Source organism: Gossypium hirsutum, chromosome D01 (assembly GCF_007990345.1).
Source record: "Gossypium hirsutum isolate 1008001.06 chromosome D01, Gossypium_hirsutum_v2.1, whole genome shotgun sequence".
Lineage (NCBI taxonomy): Eukaryota > Viridiplantae > Streptophyta > Magnoliopsida > Malvales > Malvaceae > Gossypium > Gossypium hirsutum.
In genome coordinates this window covers 24786920-24803412 of record NC_053437.1, presented here as the reverse complement: position 1 = coordinate 24803412, position 16493 = coordinate 24786920, and positions in this window count along the sequence as shown.

Genomic DNA, 16493 nt, shown 5'->3' with positions numbered 1-16493 from the left:
TGATGAGGCAAAATGGGTAAAATGGTAATTTTTCTATGAAAGGATATTTTGTAAAAATTCGACCCAAGGAGCCTAATTAGCCCTTTGGTCGAATTTCCTACCATATTTCCACACTTAGACATTTTTTCATGTTAATTAGTTAGTTGATGGGTTGTCATGCTTAGGTGGCATACTTATCACATTCCTTAAATTTAGGAGATTAGTTAGGGTTTAAGAGGCTATAAATAAGGTGTGCCGCCTGTTGGATATGGTTCCCTGAGTGTAATATATTCTTTTGTAAATTTGTAATTTTTTTAACAAATTGGTTAATAAAACAAATTCATTGATATATTTTGTATAATTGTCCTCATGTGGGGTTTTGCACGCAAAGCAAAATGGAAGAAAATGTTGCTTATTGGTTGTCCAATGTTTAACTGACACTAAGCGATATTATGTGGTCGGATCATAATATAAAAAGACAACTTATATTAGTTGACGAACCTAAACATGCCCTTAGTCTAATTGGAAATGAGCAAACCAATTAAAAGACTAATATGTCGTCTATCAAATTCCAACTGGGGAGATTTTTTATTTTGGGCATCGGAGCAGATGACTCTTAGAATATAGAGGCATAGATGTGGCTGACTAGACTGATAGTACATCGGACTGGACCTAAGAAGAATAGATCTTGAATCCTTTTATAGGTTTATTCACTTGTGACGTTCATAGTGTGACATACCTAAATCTTAAGTGAATGACAGATTATGTATGGTTGACTCATACACTTTGATGTAAGTAAAAGTCTAAGTTCGAATAGATAAGGAACTGAAAGCTAGTGCGTTAGGTGTATGACTTCTGCAGTATGTAATGTCATTCACAACAGTAGAATTCATAGCTGAAGACATGGGTAAATGATATCCTCTTATTGGTATTACATGGTTGATGAAAAGTAAACGTGGCCACGGGTCATTCGTCTTTGTGATGAATGACTTGATTACTATTTAATAGTAATTGATTTTCATTAAAAATATATGTTGATAGCTCTAATATATAGAGTTATCTTTAGTACTTTTAAACTAATATTTAGTTGAGTTAAGAGGGGTGATAACTATTTAATAGCTATTTTGGCTATAATTCTATTAAGTATGTCATGTGGAAGGGTTTTACTAGAGTAATACATATTGGTCAATTTCCATGCTAGAATATGCAATTTTATCTTTGAAGGTAGCTATTGAAGTCCACTCAATGGCATAGCTATGCCGCAAGCAGCACTCACTAGCGGGGAGCTCGTAGTGTACAACTCGCCCGATGGATATAATATCAATTTATTGTTTGATGTATACTTGTTTTGCTAAGAGTAAAAAACGAGTACGTTAGAAGAGTATTTGTTTTTGGCTGTGTGTTTGGCGTATTTTGTGGGATTCGCCATGTGGCGAACTCCAAGTTTGGCAAATTTTAAGGTTTGGCGGGCGCTTCCATTAAGGTATCTACCAACCCCAAATGTTTGGGCGAACTCGCTAGTTCGCAGCTCGAGAAGTTTGTTTTCATGGTTAGCATATGTATGATGATGTGATAAGTGATGTTCGAGTTTAGTTGAGACCTAGTTAGAATTGAACTAGGATACTGTAGATGATTTGATACTTAATTTATTCTTCTTGAATTTATAAAATAATTGTGGGATCTACTGACTTTCCACTAAGTTTTGTTCTTGGGTGTCTCTTCTGTAAAAGGACATCATAATAGCATGTTTACATGTTTTACTTTGGCTTCTTCTTCTTCCTTGCATTTTCACTGAAACTTTAGAAATTCAAAGCTAACATCTTTAATAAGAAGCTCCAGTATTTAGCTGACACCGTTGTTAACACCAGATTACTAGTAATTTCTGGTAAACCCTTAGGTCATTATCGAAGGAATTTAAGTGTTTACAGGTAATGCATGCATAGGTTTTAGAATTGTTCTTGAGGAAGAAAACTTCCTGATTCTGGGTTGTATGCTACTGATTGGGTTTCATGTTATTGATTCATGCATGCATGTCAAATTTCTATAGTTTGATAATCTGATAGATGTGTTTGTCTCTCTTTTAGCTCAAGAAGTTAACAAATGTTCAAGCAACAAGGGTAATTAGACTTTCTGATGAGTTCTTTTTTATTCCATGTGTTGTAAATTCTATTGTTGTTTGAATTGTGTTAAGTAAGTGTTCTTTCTCAATGAAGTAAGTGTGGTTTTTAATCTTGTGGTATTCAACCAAAATTATAAATGTAGGTATGGTCTGTTATGTTTCAGTGTGTAACATCCTTCTTACTACACGAGCCAGTACCATCAATATGTGATATGTGAGATGTGATGATGATGAAGGGGAATATGCTTGTGATGCCTCCAACAGGATAGTTATATGGAAAACCGGACTGATAGATCACGAGAAAACATATGCGATTGCACAAAAATGATATGAGAAGTTAAGAGGGTATGTGTATATGATTATGACTAAACAATATGATTCTGACTCTGAATTCTAGGTACGAGGCTGACATAAGGATGTGTTGTGTATAAGTTATGGTTATGTTGACGGAGTGTAACCGCCTATGTGTCATGTTAAGTTGGTGTATCGAGTTTGTCTGCATTCTGTGAATGCCATTGGGTGTATTATGGTTATAGTGTTTGAACCACTCTAAAATATTGGTATCCTTATGATATTAAAGCTTTTTTATCAGTAGTATCATTGTACCTTAATTGTGTTTCTTTATGGAACTCACTAAGTTCGTTTGAACTTACTCTGTTATCCTTTCCTTCTCAAGCATGCTAATTAAAGAAAGTGATTATGTTGAAGGGACTACGTGAGAGAACTATTGATTGTCAGCCATCTGTTTAATTTTGTATCATGAATGACCTTTATGGGGGTGGCATGTTGACTTGTTTTGTAACCAACTTGTATAACAATTTACCATTTTTGTCAAGATAAGATTTTATGAGAATCTTTATAAACCTTTGATGTATGTGTATAATGTAATATATTTTGTTCTTAAATATTGTCTTATTGACATATACGTCAAATGGTTTTGAATGTTATTTTAACCGCCAATGATGCACTTGAAACTATTGTATGGGATTAAACCATATTAAGTTTGTTATAGTCTTTTAACTTATATAAGGCTTCTGCCAAATTTTTATTCTAAAAATGTTTCATTTGGTGTAACATTGATTTGATTGTTTCGTATTGTCATACTGAGGGTTACGCCAAGAACTTGATACTTTTATAAATTCTAAATATTTATTGTTAAATTCGTATGGTTTAAGTTGTGGCACTATCTACTCGGATTGGTTGATCTGGTCAGGTAGGAAGTGTTACAAGTTTTGGTATAAGAGTCAAGGTTGAATCGATTCTCAAAAAACCAAAGGCTAGGTCACGCCTCGCCATGTATGATACATCTCTGGCTTAGTCCCTGTATTTTAAGTTAATCTGATTTTTATTGCAGTTGTTAAAGAAAATATCTGAAGGATTAAGAGAAGCAATTGGTGAGGAGATTGAAAGCCATGTACCTCCTACTCAAGATCAAGCTCCCACAACTAATCTGAGTGCTGCTGGGAATACTTTTCGAAATGTCTTTTTCACTACAATGACTCAAATGTTTGATCAGTTCATAGAGACAACTCAAACACCCCAACCTTAACAACCTCAGCAACCACTACCAGAAATTGTATGGCCTGCACCTCCAGTACTAGCTACAAATAAATCTAAGGGTGATCTAGTAAGAGAAATAAGAAAAAGAGGCACCAAGGAATTTATGGCAGGCAAAGGTGATGACCCCACAGTGGCTGAACAATGGTTATCACATGTCTGTAGAGAATTGTATGAGTTAAAATGTACGCCGATGGACAACCTCGTTTGTGCAGTCTTCTTACTTGAGAGAAAGGAGTGTCAGTGGTGGGAAACACTGACTAGGAATTCTTTCTGGAGAAGTTTCGAGAAAGGTATGTGAATCAAATTGATCTTAAGTAGATGAAGAAAGAGTTATTATATCTCAAGCAATGACATATATCAGTGATGGAATATGAACGTAAGTTTGTTCGACTTAGCCGTTATGCAAAGGATATGTTTCAAACTGAGAAAGCCTTATGTAATAAGTTTGAATGGGATCTAAAAGATGAAATTCGCACCTAGGTGGTGGCATCTGAATGCCAGAGTTTGGCAACCATGACGGCTAAGGTTCATAAGATGGCGATGATAGTTCAAGAGAAGAGTAGAGCTTTTGATAGCGAAAGATTGAAGCATGGATTTTCTGGTCCACCATCCTCATCAAATTTCAAAAGGCCGAAGGATCTAAGTTTTTCGGCATCAAGGAGGGATTCACAACCTATGAGTTTCAGGTGAGATAGAGGTGGTAGACAAGCTATCTCGATTGCAAGTATGGGAGAATCCAGAGTAATGAGGAATTCTAGTTGTGAACACTATGGAAAAAAATCATAGAGGAGAATGTTGGAGACATACTAGAGCATGTATTGGATGTGGGCCTCTGAATGCATCAACTTAGAGACTGTCCCTCCAAGGTTGAGATAAGATCAGAAAAATATACACTTAGGCCCCAAAATTTTCAGTAAGAAGTGAGACCAAGTGTGGTGGCAAAGTCAGAATCAATTCAGGGACCTCCGAAAATGAGTTTCACCAAGCCCAGCTCTGGAGTGTCCACTAGAGCATATGTGATGAAAACTAAAGAGGATGTTGATTTTCCAGAAGTTATAATGAGTAAATTTTCTTTTCTTGGAAACAACATTCATGCATTAATAGACCCGAGGTTAACCCATTCGTATATTTGCACTAAAGTCATAGAAGGTTTGAGTTTTGAAGTTGATTATTTTGAGACAAATGTATTAGTAACCAACTCTCTTGGTCAAAGTACAATGGTTGATTGAGTAATTAAGAATTGTCCGTTGATGTATGGCGAGCACACCTTTTTCATGGATTTGTTGTTGTTAAGTTTTCAAAAGTTCGGTGCTATTCTTGGGTTAGATTGGTTGACTAGACATAATGATATAGTTGATTTTCATGCTAGAGGTGTACGTTTAATAATTGCAGAAGGCAAAAAAGTGTTAATGCCTGGCATACAGACCAGTTTGGCGGGTACAATAATTTCATAATATTCGTCAGAAAGTTGTTGCTTAAGGGTGCAAATGCTTATTTTGCATACATTATGGATTTGTCTGAATCAAGAAGGGATATCAGCCAAGTTCCAATTATGAATGAGTTTTCTGATGTGTTTTCGGGGGAACTTCCAAGGTTGCTGCTAGATAGAGAAGTGGAATTTTTAGTTGAGTTAGAGCCTAATGCTGCACCTATTTCTTATGCCCCTTATAGAATGGCGCTATTAGAACTGGAAGAGTTAAAGGCACAACTATAGAACTTGTTGGATAATGGGTTTATTTGACAAAGTGTTTCACCTTGGGGTGCACCAATTTTGTTTGTAAAAGAGGATGAGACACTTCGTCTATGCATTGATTACCGCCAACTAAACAAAGCAATTGTGAAAAATAAGCACCTATTGCCTTGAATCAAAGATTTGTTCGATTGGTTAAGAGGAGTTGCAATTTTCTCCAAAATTGATCTATATTTTAGCTATTATCAAGTGAAGATCAGAGGCAACGATGTTTCGAAAACTACATTCCGTTCACGGTATGGGCATTATGAGTTTTTGGTGATGCCCTTTGGCTAAACTAATGCACCAGCAATATTTATGGATTTGATGAATAAAGTGTTTCAGCCTTAATTAGATAAGTTTGTTACGGTTTTCATTGGTGATATTTTAGTCTACTCCAGAAACGAGGCTAATAATGATGAGCGCTTAAGGATTGTGCTAAGAACTCTGTGTGAGAACAAGTTGTATGCCAAGTTCAGAAAATGTGAATTTTTGTAACATCCCGAACCCGAGTCCATCGCCGGATCAGGGTTACTAGGCATTACCAAATAGATCACAGCTCAAAACAGACATTCATTTCAACTTGTGATTGTAAATTAACCCTATCAATACATTTAGCCCATTTAAATTTCAGATCTCAAATCATCCATACTCATCTCATTTGCGTTTAAAAAAAATTATTATCTAAGCTTAAACTATTATATAACGTATATCACGCATATTATAATTACTACGCAGTACCACCTAGCATATAAACTCCAACATATTCGGCCTAAATAACCTCAACAAATGGTCATGTATGAAATTTTTAAACTTCATAATCATGCACTCAAATTACAAATTTCATAATCAAGCCAAACCACATCTGTTTATTTATTCACCTCATGAACTATTCAAATAGCATACTAATCAAAATTTAAACATTCACACGGCCTAGTAACGTATATTTTTACACAAAAACCATCATTACAAAAAAAAAGACCAAATCCACCACTTCATTCATCATGCGATTATGCACTTATGATCACTTTATTTGAGCAAATTTCTTTCACCTATATTAAAACATATTATACCATCACGAACCTAATCATAGTAATTCAACCTTAAGTGATTACAATACTAGCATATACATTTACCTTCACTAATGAATATCCATATTCACGTACACATCAAATACTAACTCTCAAATTATTTCTAATATAAAATTTCCTCAAATTATAACACCATAACAAAACCATCAATCAAACAAACATAGAAAATGCCCATTCTTGCATTAGACAACCGAACTTATGTAATCAAAATTCCAACAAATATATATATCATTTTTACATTACTAAACTAAATTATACAAATATCCACCATTCAATATTTATTCCACAACTCATTTTTCCAAAATTAACTAACTATCAAACCAACTTTTTAATCTACCAATCAATTTTCCATACCGATTTGTAACCAACATCTCAATCATATATATAAATAAATAACCTACTTTCATAATAGTATCAAGTTCTAGCCATATATGCACAAACTTTAACATTATTACCAAAATATATAACCAAACACCATATATATATACCATGAAATCCACTTCTATAATAAACTATTGCCATGACCGAATATGCATAACATTAATATCAAAATTAAGCTATTTTAGCATGGCTAAATATCTACAATTCAAAACAAAGCATATCAAGCTAGACTATACATGCCATATGACATAGATACAAGCTTTCTTTCAAGGTACCAAAATAGATAGCGATGGTGTGATGATGTTTCTCAACGATCCCGAGCTCGAGCTAGCTTTCAAAAAAAAAATCTATAAAAGAACAAATACACATACAAAGTAACCTTGGAAAGCTTTGTAAGTCAGAAGTAATTAAATTAAAAAACGAACATTAATATGGTTATTACAAGTAGGCCGAATACTCCCAATCTCAAACACTTGTATTTATAATCACATTTAAATAATTAGTTCACAATATCATATTATACAACAACACCTACCTTTATTATCAAACTTTATATAAACTTAAACATACCTGAATCATTTAATTTGAACTCACATTCGGTTTTTATCGTACCATTCCCTTTGAACCGTTCAGAATCAAATAGGATACTCAGATAACTCGAAAAGCTCGTACAATGCCAACATCCCAGACGTGGTCTTACATGTAATCAAATATCGATGCCACTATCACAGACAAGGTCTTACACTAAATCATATACGATGCCAATATCCCAGACATGGTCTTACATGTAAATCTCAAATCGATGCCAACATCCCAGACGTGGTCTTACACAAGATCACATATCGGAATCCTATGTCATGACATATGTATCCTATTTATTCATATGGTTCGTACGGGGCTTTCGGACGTCGTAATTCGATCGAATCGAGCTTGTAATTAATTCTCCCATACTTATATCAAATTTGACATTTACCCAAATATATTTAATAATTCAATTCAGCACTTATAATTTATCTATATTCGAAATTAACAGCATAAATACATATGACTTACCTCGGACGAAGACAAACTGACCGGGACGACTATTCAACAACTTTTGATTTCCCCCGATCCAAATCTGATTTCTTCTTTTCTTGATCTAATAGATTCAAATTTTGCTGTTTAATAACACATTTCATTCAAATTTATTCCAAAAACATATAAATGGGAAATTTGCATTTTAGCCCCTAACATTTTACATTTTTCACAATTTAATCCCTATTTCACAAAACACAAAATACACATACTTTAAAAATATCCTAGCTTGGCCAAATATCCCTATAGCTCATATAAGCCCACATATTTCATTTATTTCACATTTTAGCCCTTCAATTTTTCATTTTCACAAATAAATCCCTAATTTGGATTTTTATCAAAAATTACTTAACAAAATTTAATAATCTATCAACAAATATTTATTTTTCATCATCAAATAACAAAACAACAATTTCTCATCAATTGCAATTCACAAAATACACAACCAATTCAAAAATTAGGACACGGGCTAGCTAGAATACGAAGCAACGATCTCAAAAACATGGAAATTATCAAAAACCAAGCAAAATACATACCAAATTTTAGCTTCCAAAGTGCCGAATGCTTAAAACACAAAATGTGTTCTTTGTTCTTCAACTTTCGGCAAAAACAAAGCGAAATGCATGGCATTTTGTGTTTTGTTTTATTTAATATTATGTTATTTACTAATTACTATTTTAACCTTAACTAATTCATTTAAAAATCCACTACCATATGTCCATAAAAGTCCACTCATACTTTCATTGGGATAATATCAACATAAGGACCCCACATTAGAAAAGCCTTAACAATAAAACACTTTAACAAATAGCTAGCCACTTTTGCATTTTACACGATTTAGTCTTTTTTCACAAATTGGCACACAAACGATAAAATTAATTCACAAAAATTTTACACATGTCAATTCACATACTATAAGTATGAAAAATAATATTAAAATATTTTTTTGACTCGGATTTGTGGTCCCGAAACCAATGTCCAACTAGGGTCTAAACTGGGCAGCTACAATTTTGGCTAAGAGAAGTTAATTTCTTTTGTCATGTTATTTCTACTGAAGGTATTATGGTAGATCCCGACAAAGTCAAAGTCGTGCTTGATTGGAATCGGCCAAAGAATGTTACTGAGGTACATAGTTTCTTGGGTCTAGAGGGTTATTATAGAAGGTTTGTAAAAGGGTTTGCTATGTTGGCAACACCTCTAACACATTTGTTAAGGAAGAAAGATAAGTTTGAATGGATAAATGTGTGTCATATGAGTTTTGATAAGTTAAAAGTTGTTCTAACAAAAGATCCAATCTTAGCCCAACCAGAACCTGATGTAGAGTATACAATTTATACAGATACATCCCTAAATTTGCTTCGATGTGTGCTTATATAGAGAGGAAAGGTTGTGGCATATGTATCTCACCAACTCAAGCATACGAAAGGAATTATACAACTCATGATTTAAAGTTGGCAGCAGTAGTTTTGGCACTTAAGATTTGGAGATACTACCTTTATGGGGAGAAGTGTCATATGTTTTCTGATCATATGTTTTCTGATCATAAGAGTTTGAAGTACCTTTATGGGGAAAGAAAACCCCGACTTTCTAGGCACTAATGCACCTTTTCATTTAATGGTATATCCATGTCCCATTGCATACTTGTTTTCTCTACAAAACAACATAAAGCAAAACCGCCGAAAGGTATTGACATTAGAGACATTTAGTGCCGGAGCAATTCAAGTGTATAAACATTGGATCCACATCTTTGTAATAGGAAACATTATTGCTTGATTAAAGAATGTGGGAATCTCTGTACCAGAGTGACATTTCCATTCACCCCTACCTTTTATTAAGTAATTTATAATGTTATCCATATTTATTTCTTTAAAATATTCTAAATCAATTTCTTCTACAAAATCATTTTCATAGTATGGAGCGTTATAAATTCGCAAATAACTCTAGAGGTGACTCTTACTTCATTCCCTCGTAGTGAGACCATTTCCCACGTGGCACCCTCTGGTCTCCTAGACTCGCAGTCCCATAAAGTTGCATAAAATTCCTGTATTCTAACAACCCGTTTTTTAGTGGTGTTAGAAATAGTGGTTTCGGGGCCACCAAATCTGACGAGAAAGTTCATAAATATTCTTATTTAATATTTACGAGTCAAGTATGGTTTTTAAAAAGGTATTTGATTTGATAAATTATGATTTATACGCGATTTATTAAGTTAAAGTGGTATGACCCTAAGGTTAAGTGGTTTTAGAAAATGAGGTATTGGGAGCTCGTTTCTATAAACCGAGTCATAAATATTTTTATAAATATTTAAAGAGTGTCATTAAGGTGGTATTAAAATTTCATTAAAAAATTTTAACGCTTAGTTAATTAATTAAAAAGGACTAAATTGTAAAAGACGTAAAATTTAATCATTGTTTGATTTGAAAGATTAAATGGTTAATTGAATAAAGGAAAAGGGACTTAAATGGTAATTAGACCATTCAAGGTGTTAGTGGACGATAATGAACATGAATTTGATGTTTTATTTAATTATTAACTAAGGTTAATATAGTAATTTGATAATTATATTAAATTAAAATAAAATAAAAGGTTAATTGGTTATCATCCTTTTAGTTTTCTTCATCATCAACCGAACCTCCATGGATGTTTGAGATGAAGCTTTCGGCCATGGACAAATTGCTTGCATGGTATGTGATTTTGGCTCCAATTTTAATAATTTTCATATTTTTGAGATTGTTGCAACTAGGTCCAATTAGCCCGAACCTTCGATTTTAAAAATGTTAAAGATTTTGAATATTTCCATTGATGAACCTTGTGATGTTAGATGTTAAATGATGAATTTGAGATATTAGTTGTTATTTAAAAGTATTTTATTAAGTGATTTTTGATGAATTTTTTGATTAGGGACTAAATTGTTAAAATGGTAAAAATGCAAGGATTTAATGTGAAATTGTTGCATGAATGGGCTGTTTTGATACCTTGAGCATTTGTCTAGACTCGATTTTGGGTAAAAATAGTTAATTTCCATGTTTTGTGATTAGGGATTAAATTAAATAAAAGTAAAACTTTAGGGGTAATTTTGTGAAAGTTTCAAAAATGACTAAATTGGATAAAATAAATTTTTTATTGTCTAAATTAATAGATTAAATGAAATAATTAATTTACATCAATATCGGGTGGAAAATCGAGGAAAATGAAAAATTACCAAAATGCCCTTAAACTTTGGTATTTTTGCAATGTAGCCAGGTAAGATTATATGAAGTATATTCTATATAATTTTGATTAAATTGAATTTTAATATGTGATTATATTGTAATTAAATCAATATATATATTAGTATGCAATTTACCATGTTATGAAACAACGTAAATCCAATGACGTATGACAATTATCGGGCCCCTTTTGAACCTTAGGAATTCGTAGGATATAAATGACATGTCATTAGGGTTTACATGATTCACTTGCTGGTCTTGAACGTCCTACCGATGGCTGAGGTTCGGCATGTGTTGTAGATACTCCACAGGTCGTGTGAGTAGTATTGTGTAACTACGTTCTGACTCACAACTCGTGTGAGTAGGCCCATTTTCACAGCTCGTGTGAGCATACATGTACAAAATTGATGGATTACAGTTATACGAGTTAGCACACTATGTGTGAGCTATCCCGGATATCCAACGGTATTCTAAATGGTTCAACGAGAATTATTCAAATAAGAAACAGTAAGAGAATGGTATGTATTATGACATGTACATATATGAACATCCTTGACATGATGATACATGAAATTTATATAGGTTAAGATGTGTTATAAACTCATGAGATACATGTGGTGGCTAAATGACTATTTATGTTAATGCACCTACGATTTATATATTGTATGCTAACATGTTTGGTGTAAATGCTTAGGCTTTGTCCAAGTTGTGGTTGGCTTATGCCACATTAAACTTATAAATTATGCATTGAAATGGTAAGTGCCTAAATGAAAATATGCTTGTGATTATGAAAGAGTGGTAAGGTTTAAATTGTGTAATTTCTTATGAAATGGTTTATCCTATGGTTAAGTCCAAAGGAGCTATGTTTAAATGCACTAGCTTGTGGATATGGTTGATGATATGCTTATGTCTTGTGTGTTATGCATATGAAATGGGTGTGGAAAGGTAATGAAATAGTAAGTTCATACTTGAAGAGTAAAATGATGAAAAAGGGAATAATGAGTTGAATTGATGTTGTTATTTAAGTTAAAGAAAGTAAATGCAATGGAAAGTAATTAAATACAAATGAAAGTAAGAAAATTTGGAAAGGGTTTAAAGTTTTATAAAATCTCATGATGCTAGGGATGATATGTATATGTGATGCTGTGGATTTATTCACTTTGTGAGTTGTTGAATATGGTTTCATGAATCTTGCGGTATTGGTATAAGATTATTCTTGACATGTATAAATTTCATAATTGAAATGGATTGATATGACTAAATTTTATACGAGCTTACTAAGCATTCATTGCTTACGTAGTTGTTTTTCCTTTACTTTTTAGATTATCGAAAGCTCGATTGGGTTGGAAGCTCGTCGGAGATCTATCACACTACCTGTACTGCCCCAAAAATTTAAGTCTTTAATTTTTTTGCATGATATGACACAAATTGCTTGTTTGCTTTAATGGTTAAGTGATTTGGGTGTGTATGGGAGTGTTTGAGAAGCTTCGGATCAAGTCTTGGCTCTGCAGAATTTTTAATTTTGCTCTTAAATGAATCCAAACACTGGCATATAGGCCTTATTAATAATAGTGCTTGTTTTATGACACACAAAGAGCCTATTAGTCCAGTGGTAGGTGGCGTGTGAAGTATTCTTGAGGTCTGAGGTTTGAGCCCTATGCTACATTGTAGAGTGTTTACTTTTATCACCTATGCTGTGAGGTGGGGGAGTTTGACTTAAATGCTGTGGAATTTGAAATGAGGGAGTGAATCATGGAAAGAATAGTGGGATTGTGATGTGGTGGAGTGATTTTAGGAGAAAATCGTGGAAGTTGGGGTGATGAGTAGTGTTTGTGCCGAATTTGGTCACTAAGCACTAAAATAATCAGTTTTGGGGTTTTAGGTTGTTTTCTCTCTGTCTGTTTCAGTTTCAGTCAGCTTTCTTTCACCTTTTTGCTTTTGGTGCCGAAGTTTTGCTAAGACTTTTAGCACCTCTCGGGTTTTTTCGTTTTCTTTTTTTGCTCTTCCCTTTAATTCCCTTTTTGTTTTGACCGAATAGCTCTTTGGTTCTCTCCTCTGCTGAATCCTCTTTTCTCTTCCCCTATTCTCTTTGTTGTTTCTTTTCTCTCCTCTACTTTCTCAAACCTTGACCGAATAGTGTTAAGTAGTTTCATGTTGCATCTTTCTTTCTGATTTGCTCTTCTATCTCTACCCCTTTTTGGTCAACTGTTTGTCGAATATTATTTTTCTCTCCCTTTTCATCTCTTCAATTTTGTTTTTGGCTTGAAAACTATTCTCTGACGGTTCAAATCCTCGAGGAGTGAAAGAGTTTCAAGTGATATTAAATTGTTTGAAACCTTTCTTTCATCACCCGATCAAAGGTAAGTATGTAGGCTAGCATTCTAGAGTGTAGGCCGAATGCTTTCTGCAGTTTTGTAAGTTATCATGTGTGGATTTAAACTACATGAATAAACAATCCTGTTTAATAAAATCCGTTTGTAATGCAGATATCCGTCAAAGAGATTGTAGTTAACCTTCGTCAGTGGTATAAGTGGACTAAGCCACATTTGACAATCGAGGCAAGTGTTAATTTTAGTTTTGGTTAAGGGTGTAAAAGGGGGAGATTAACCCTATTTTCCAACGACTAATGGAAAGCCTTGTATGAATGTAGGCTTTGGTGCTCGTGGATCTTAGTGCGTTTTCACAATCAGGTGTGTAAACACCCCACTGTCACTGTAGAACGAAAAAAGCCGAAAAGCTGAAAATACGACGTTTGAGACCACACGAGTGTGCGATCGCTCGTGCGGTAAGCCAAACCCACGAACCATGGGCGATAGACTGTAAAGGCCTCATTGAGCATTTTCATGGGCTTATGCCATAATGGGCCACGTTGGGCTGAAATGGGTCGTGTGGGCTCAATAGGCTCGTGGGCCCCACACGGATGAAATCCATAATTTATGGTAATTGCTGGATTGGGCTATGTAGATCTCATAACCGTGGTGAAATCTAGGCTGAACGAGCCCCACGAGCGTATGGGCCCACTTAGGCCGAGTAATGGGCTCAAGGCCCATTTACACTATTATGACCATTTAGGTTACCTAAGTCGCTCGGGGCGACTGCAAAACCTTTGAGAGGTTGATATCTGCACCGAGACCCTAAAATAGGTAAAATGACCAAAATACCCCTAAAGGGTAAAATGACTATTTTACCCCTAATAGATAGAAATGACCATTATACCCCTAGAGGTAGGTTTACTGATATGTTCATGATTTGTATATATCTGTTACTTAGTATGACATTTTGCATATATGTATGAATTATGACATGACATACTGGATGGGGTTGGGATATTATTATGGAGGAAGTATACTGTTACTGGAAGCTTTGCTGCGATACTATTATTACTGGCAGCTTTGCTGCGATATTGGTAAGTTGGCTGGATGGATCGATTTTATCCCCACATGGTGTGTTAGTGGTACAGAGTGGTGTGTTGGCAGGATTGGGATGAGTTGCATTATTGCACTGTATTGATATTGTATTGAGTTAAGGCCCACACTGTTACTGTATTGGGCTAGGGCCCACACTGTACTGTTACTGAAGGGCTCAGGCCCAGACTGTTACTGCTTGTTGTATACTGACTGACTGATAGAGGATTACACACTGAGTTTTCGTAAACTCACCCTTTCCTTTTAACTGTACAGGTAATCTTGAGCCATAGGCGATTTGGTGCTGCGAGGGACTTGGGGGTGGCCACACAACTGCAGCTGTTCTACACTTGCTTTTACTTTTATTTAACGTTTTTGTTGGGTTTTTTTATGTAATAAGGCCATTTATGTTTGTTTAAATTTTTAATTGGGCTTTTACTTATTTTAAACTACTAGTGCAGTAGAAGACAAATTTTCAAAATAATTATTGTTTTCAAAGACGCGCAATTTAAACATTAGAGTTTTCAAAAGCTTCCGCGATTTTAGATCAACCTATAATAACAATGGTAGTTATCAAGAAAAACGTTTTGACTTGATGATTTGTTAAATAATAATAAAGGGGTTTTTTAAACTTAGGAACGAATTTAATGTGACACGCCAGATTCGGCCATAACGTTTAGGCCAGGTTTGGGGTGTTACACTACCTAACAGTTATATCAGTAGTTTTCGATGTCTTGGTTAAGGTTAATGGCATGTATAGGTGGACTTATGGTTGATGATAGTTGAATGTTAGTAATGAGTTTCGCATGTATATGTCATTTTGGGTGATGTAGCCTTGGTACATTTGGTGCCTTGTTGATATGTGTTTATTTGATAAAGTGTTAAAGCATGTTTGAATGGTCAAAGTGATATATGATGAATTGACCTCAACATGGTCAAGATATGGTATACTTTTGAAAGGTTTTGATTTAGATATGGCATGAATCTAATATGGTGTGGTGATTATGTAGCAATTAAGTTATGTTTTGGCATGGAAACAAGTTAATTGATAATTGGATAAATATGCACATGTATAGGTGTTTTTGGTTGATGTTTTAGCCATTATGTTTTGGCTTGGAAATTTTGTATTTTGAATGATTGAAATGGTTGATATGTGGATCTATGTATGTGGCTTTTTGATGGATGACTTTATAGTCTTTATGATGCTTAGATGATGGAAGCTGAACATGGTCATTTTGCTATAAAAAGATGTAGTTGGTATTTATGGCTTATGATGCTAAATGTTAAATGGTAAATTAAGTACATATGAGTGTGGATTTGATATGTGTACAAAATGGTAAGTTTTGGCTAAACTAAGCATTTAGTTATACATGTTTAATTGTTATGATTGAGGTGTACTTTGGGCATATTGTTTGTATGAATATGTACCTATTTGGATAGCTTGTTGTTGTATGGTTAGGTGTACTTTGGGATGCTAGAACATATGTGGTAAAATGGTGATAGGTGTGTGCATGAATGGGTGAGAAAAATGGCTTGGAAAAGACCTATTTTTCATCCATACGGCATGACACAAGGGCGTGTGTCTCAGCCGTGTGTGACACACGGTCAGGCAACATGGCCGTGTGTGGAACAATGAAAATGTGCAAGAGTACACAATCGAAACAAGTAATAAAGTGACAAGTAAATGTCGAGTTATCGTACCCACAGGGACTGTGAATATAATTATTTTTGAATGCAATTTTAAAAACACTTTGGTGAAGAAAAATATTTTGATTTGAAGAGGTGATGAAAAACTAAGATTTTAACTAAGTAAAATAAATAAAAATAAAATAAAAGTTCCGATGCACGATTTCAAAAGATGATTTTAATCAAGATGACATAATTCTGTTAGATTAATTATATTTCTTAACTTAGAATTATTAAACTCATGTTTATGTTGTTACGAAT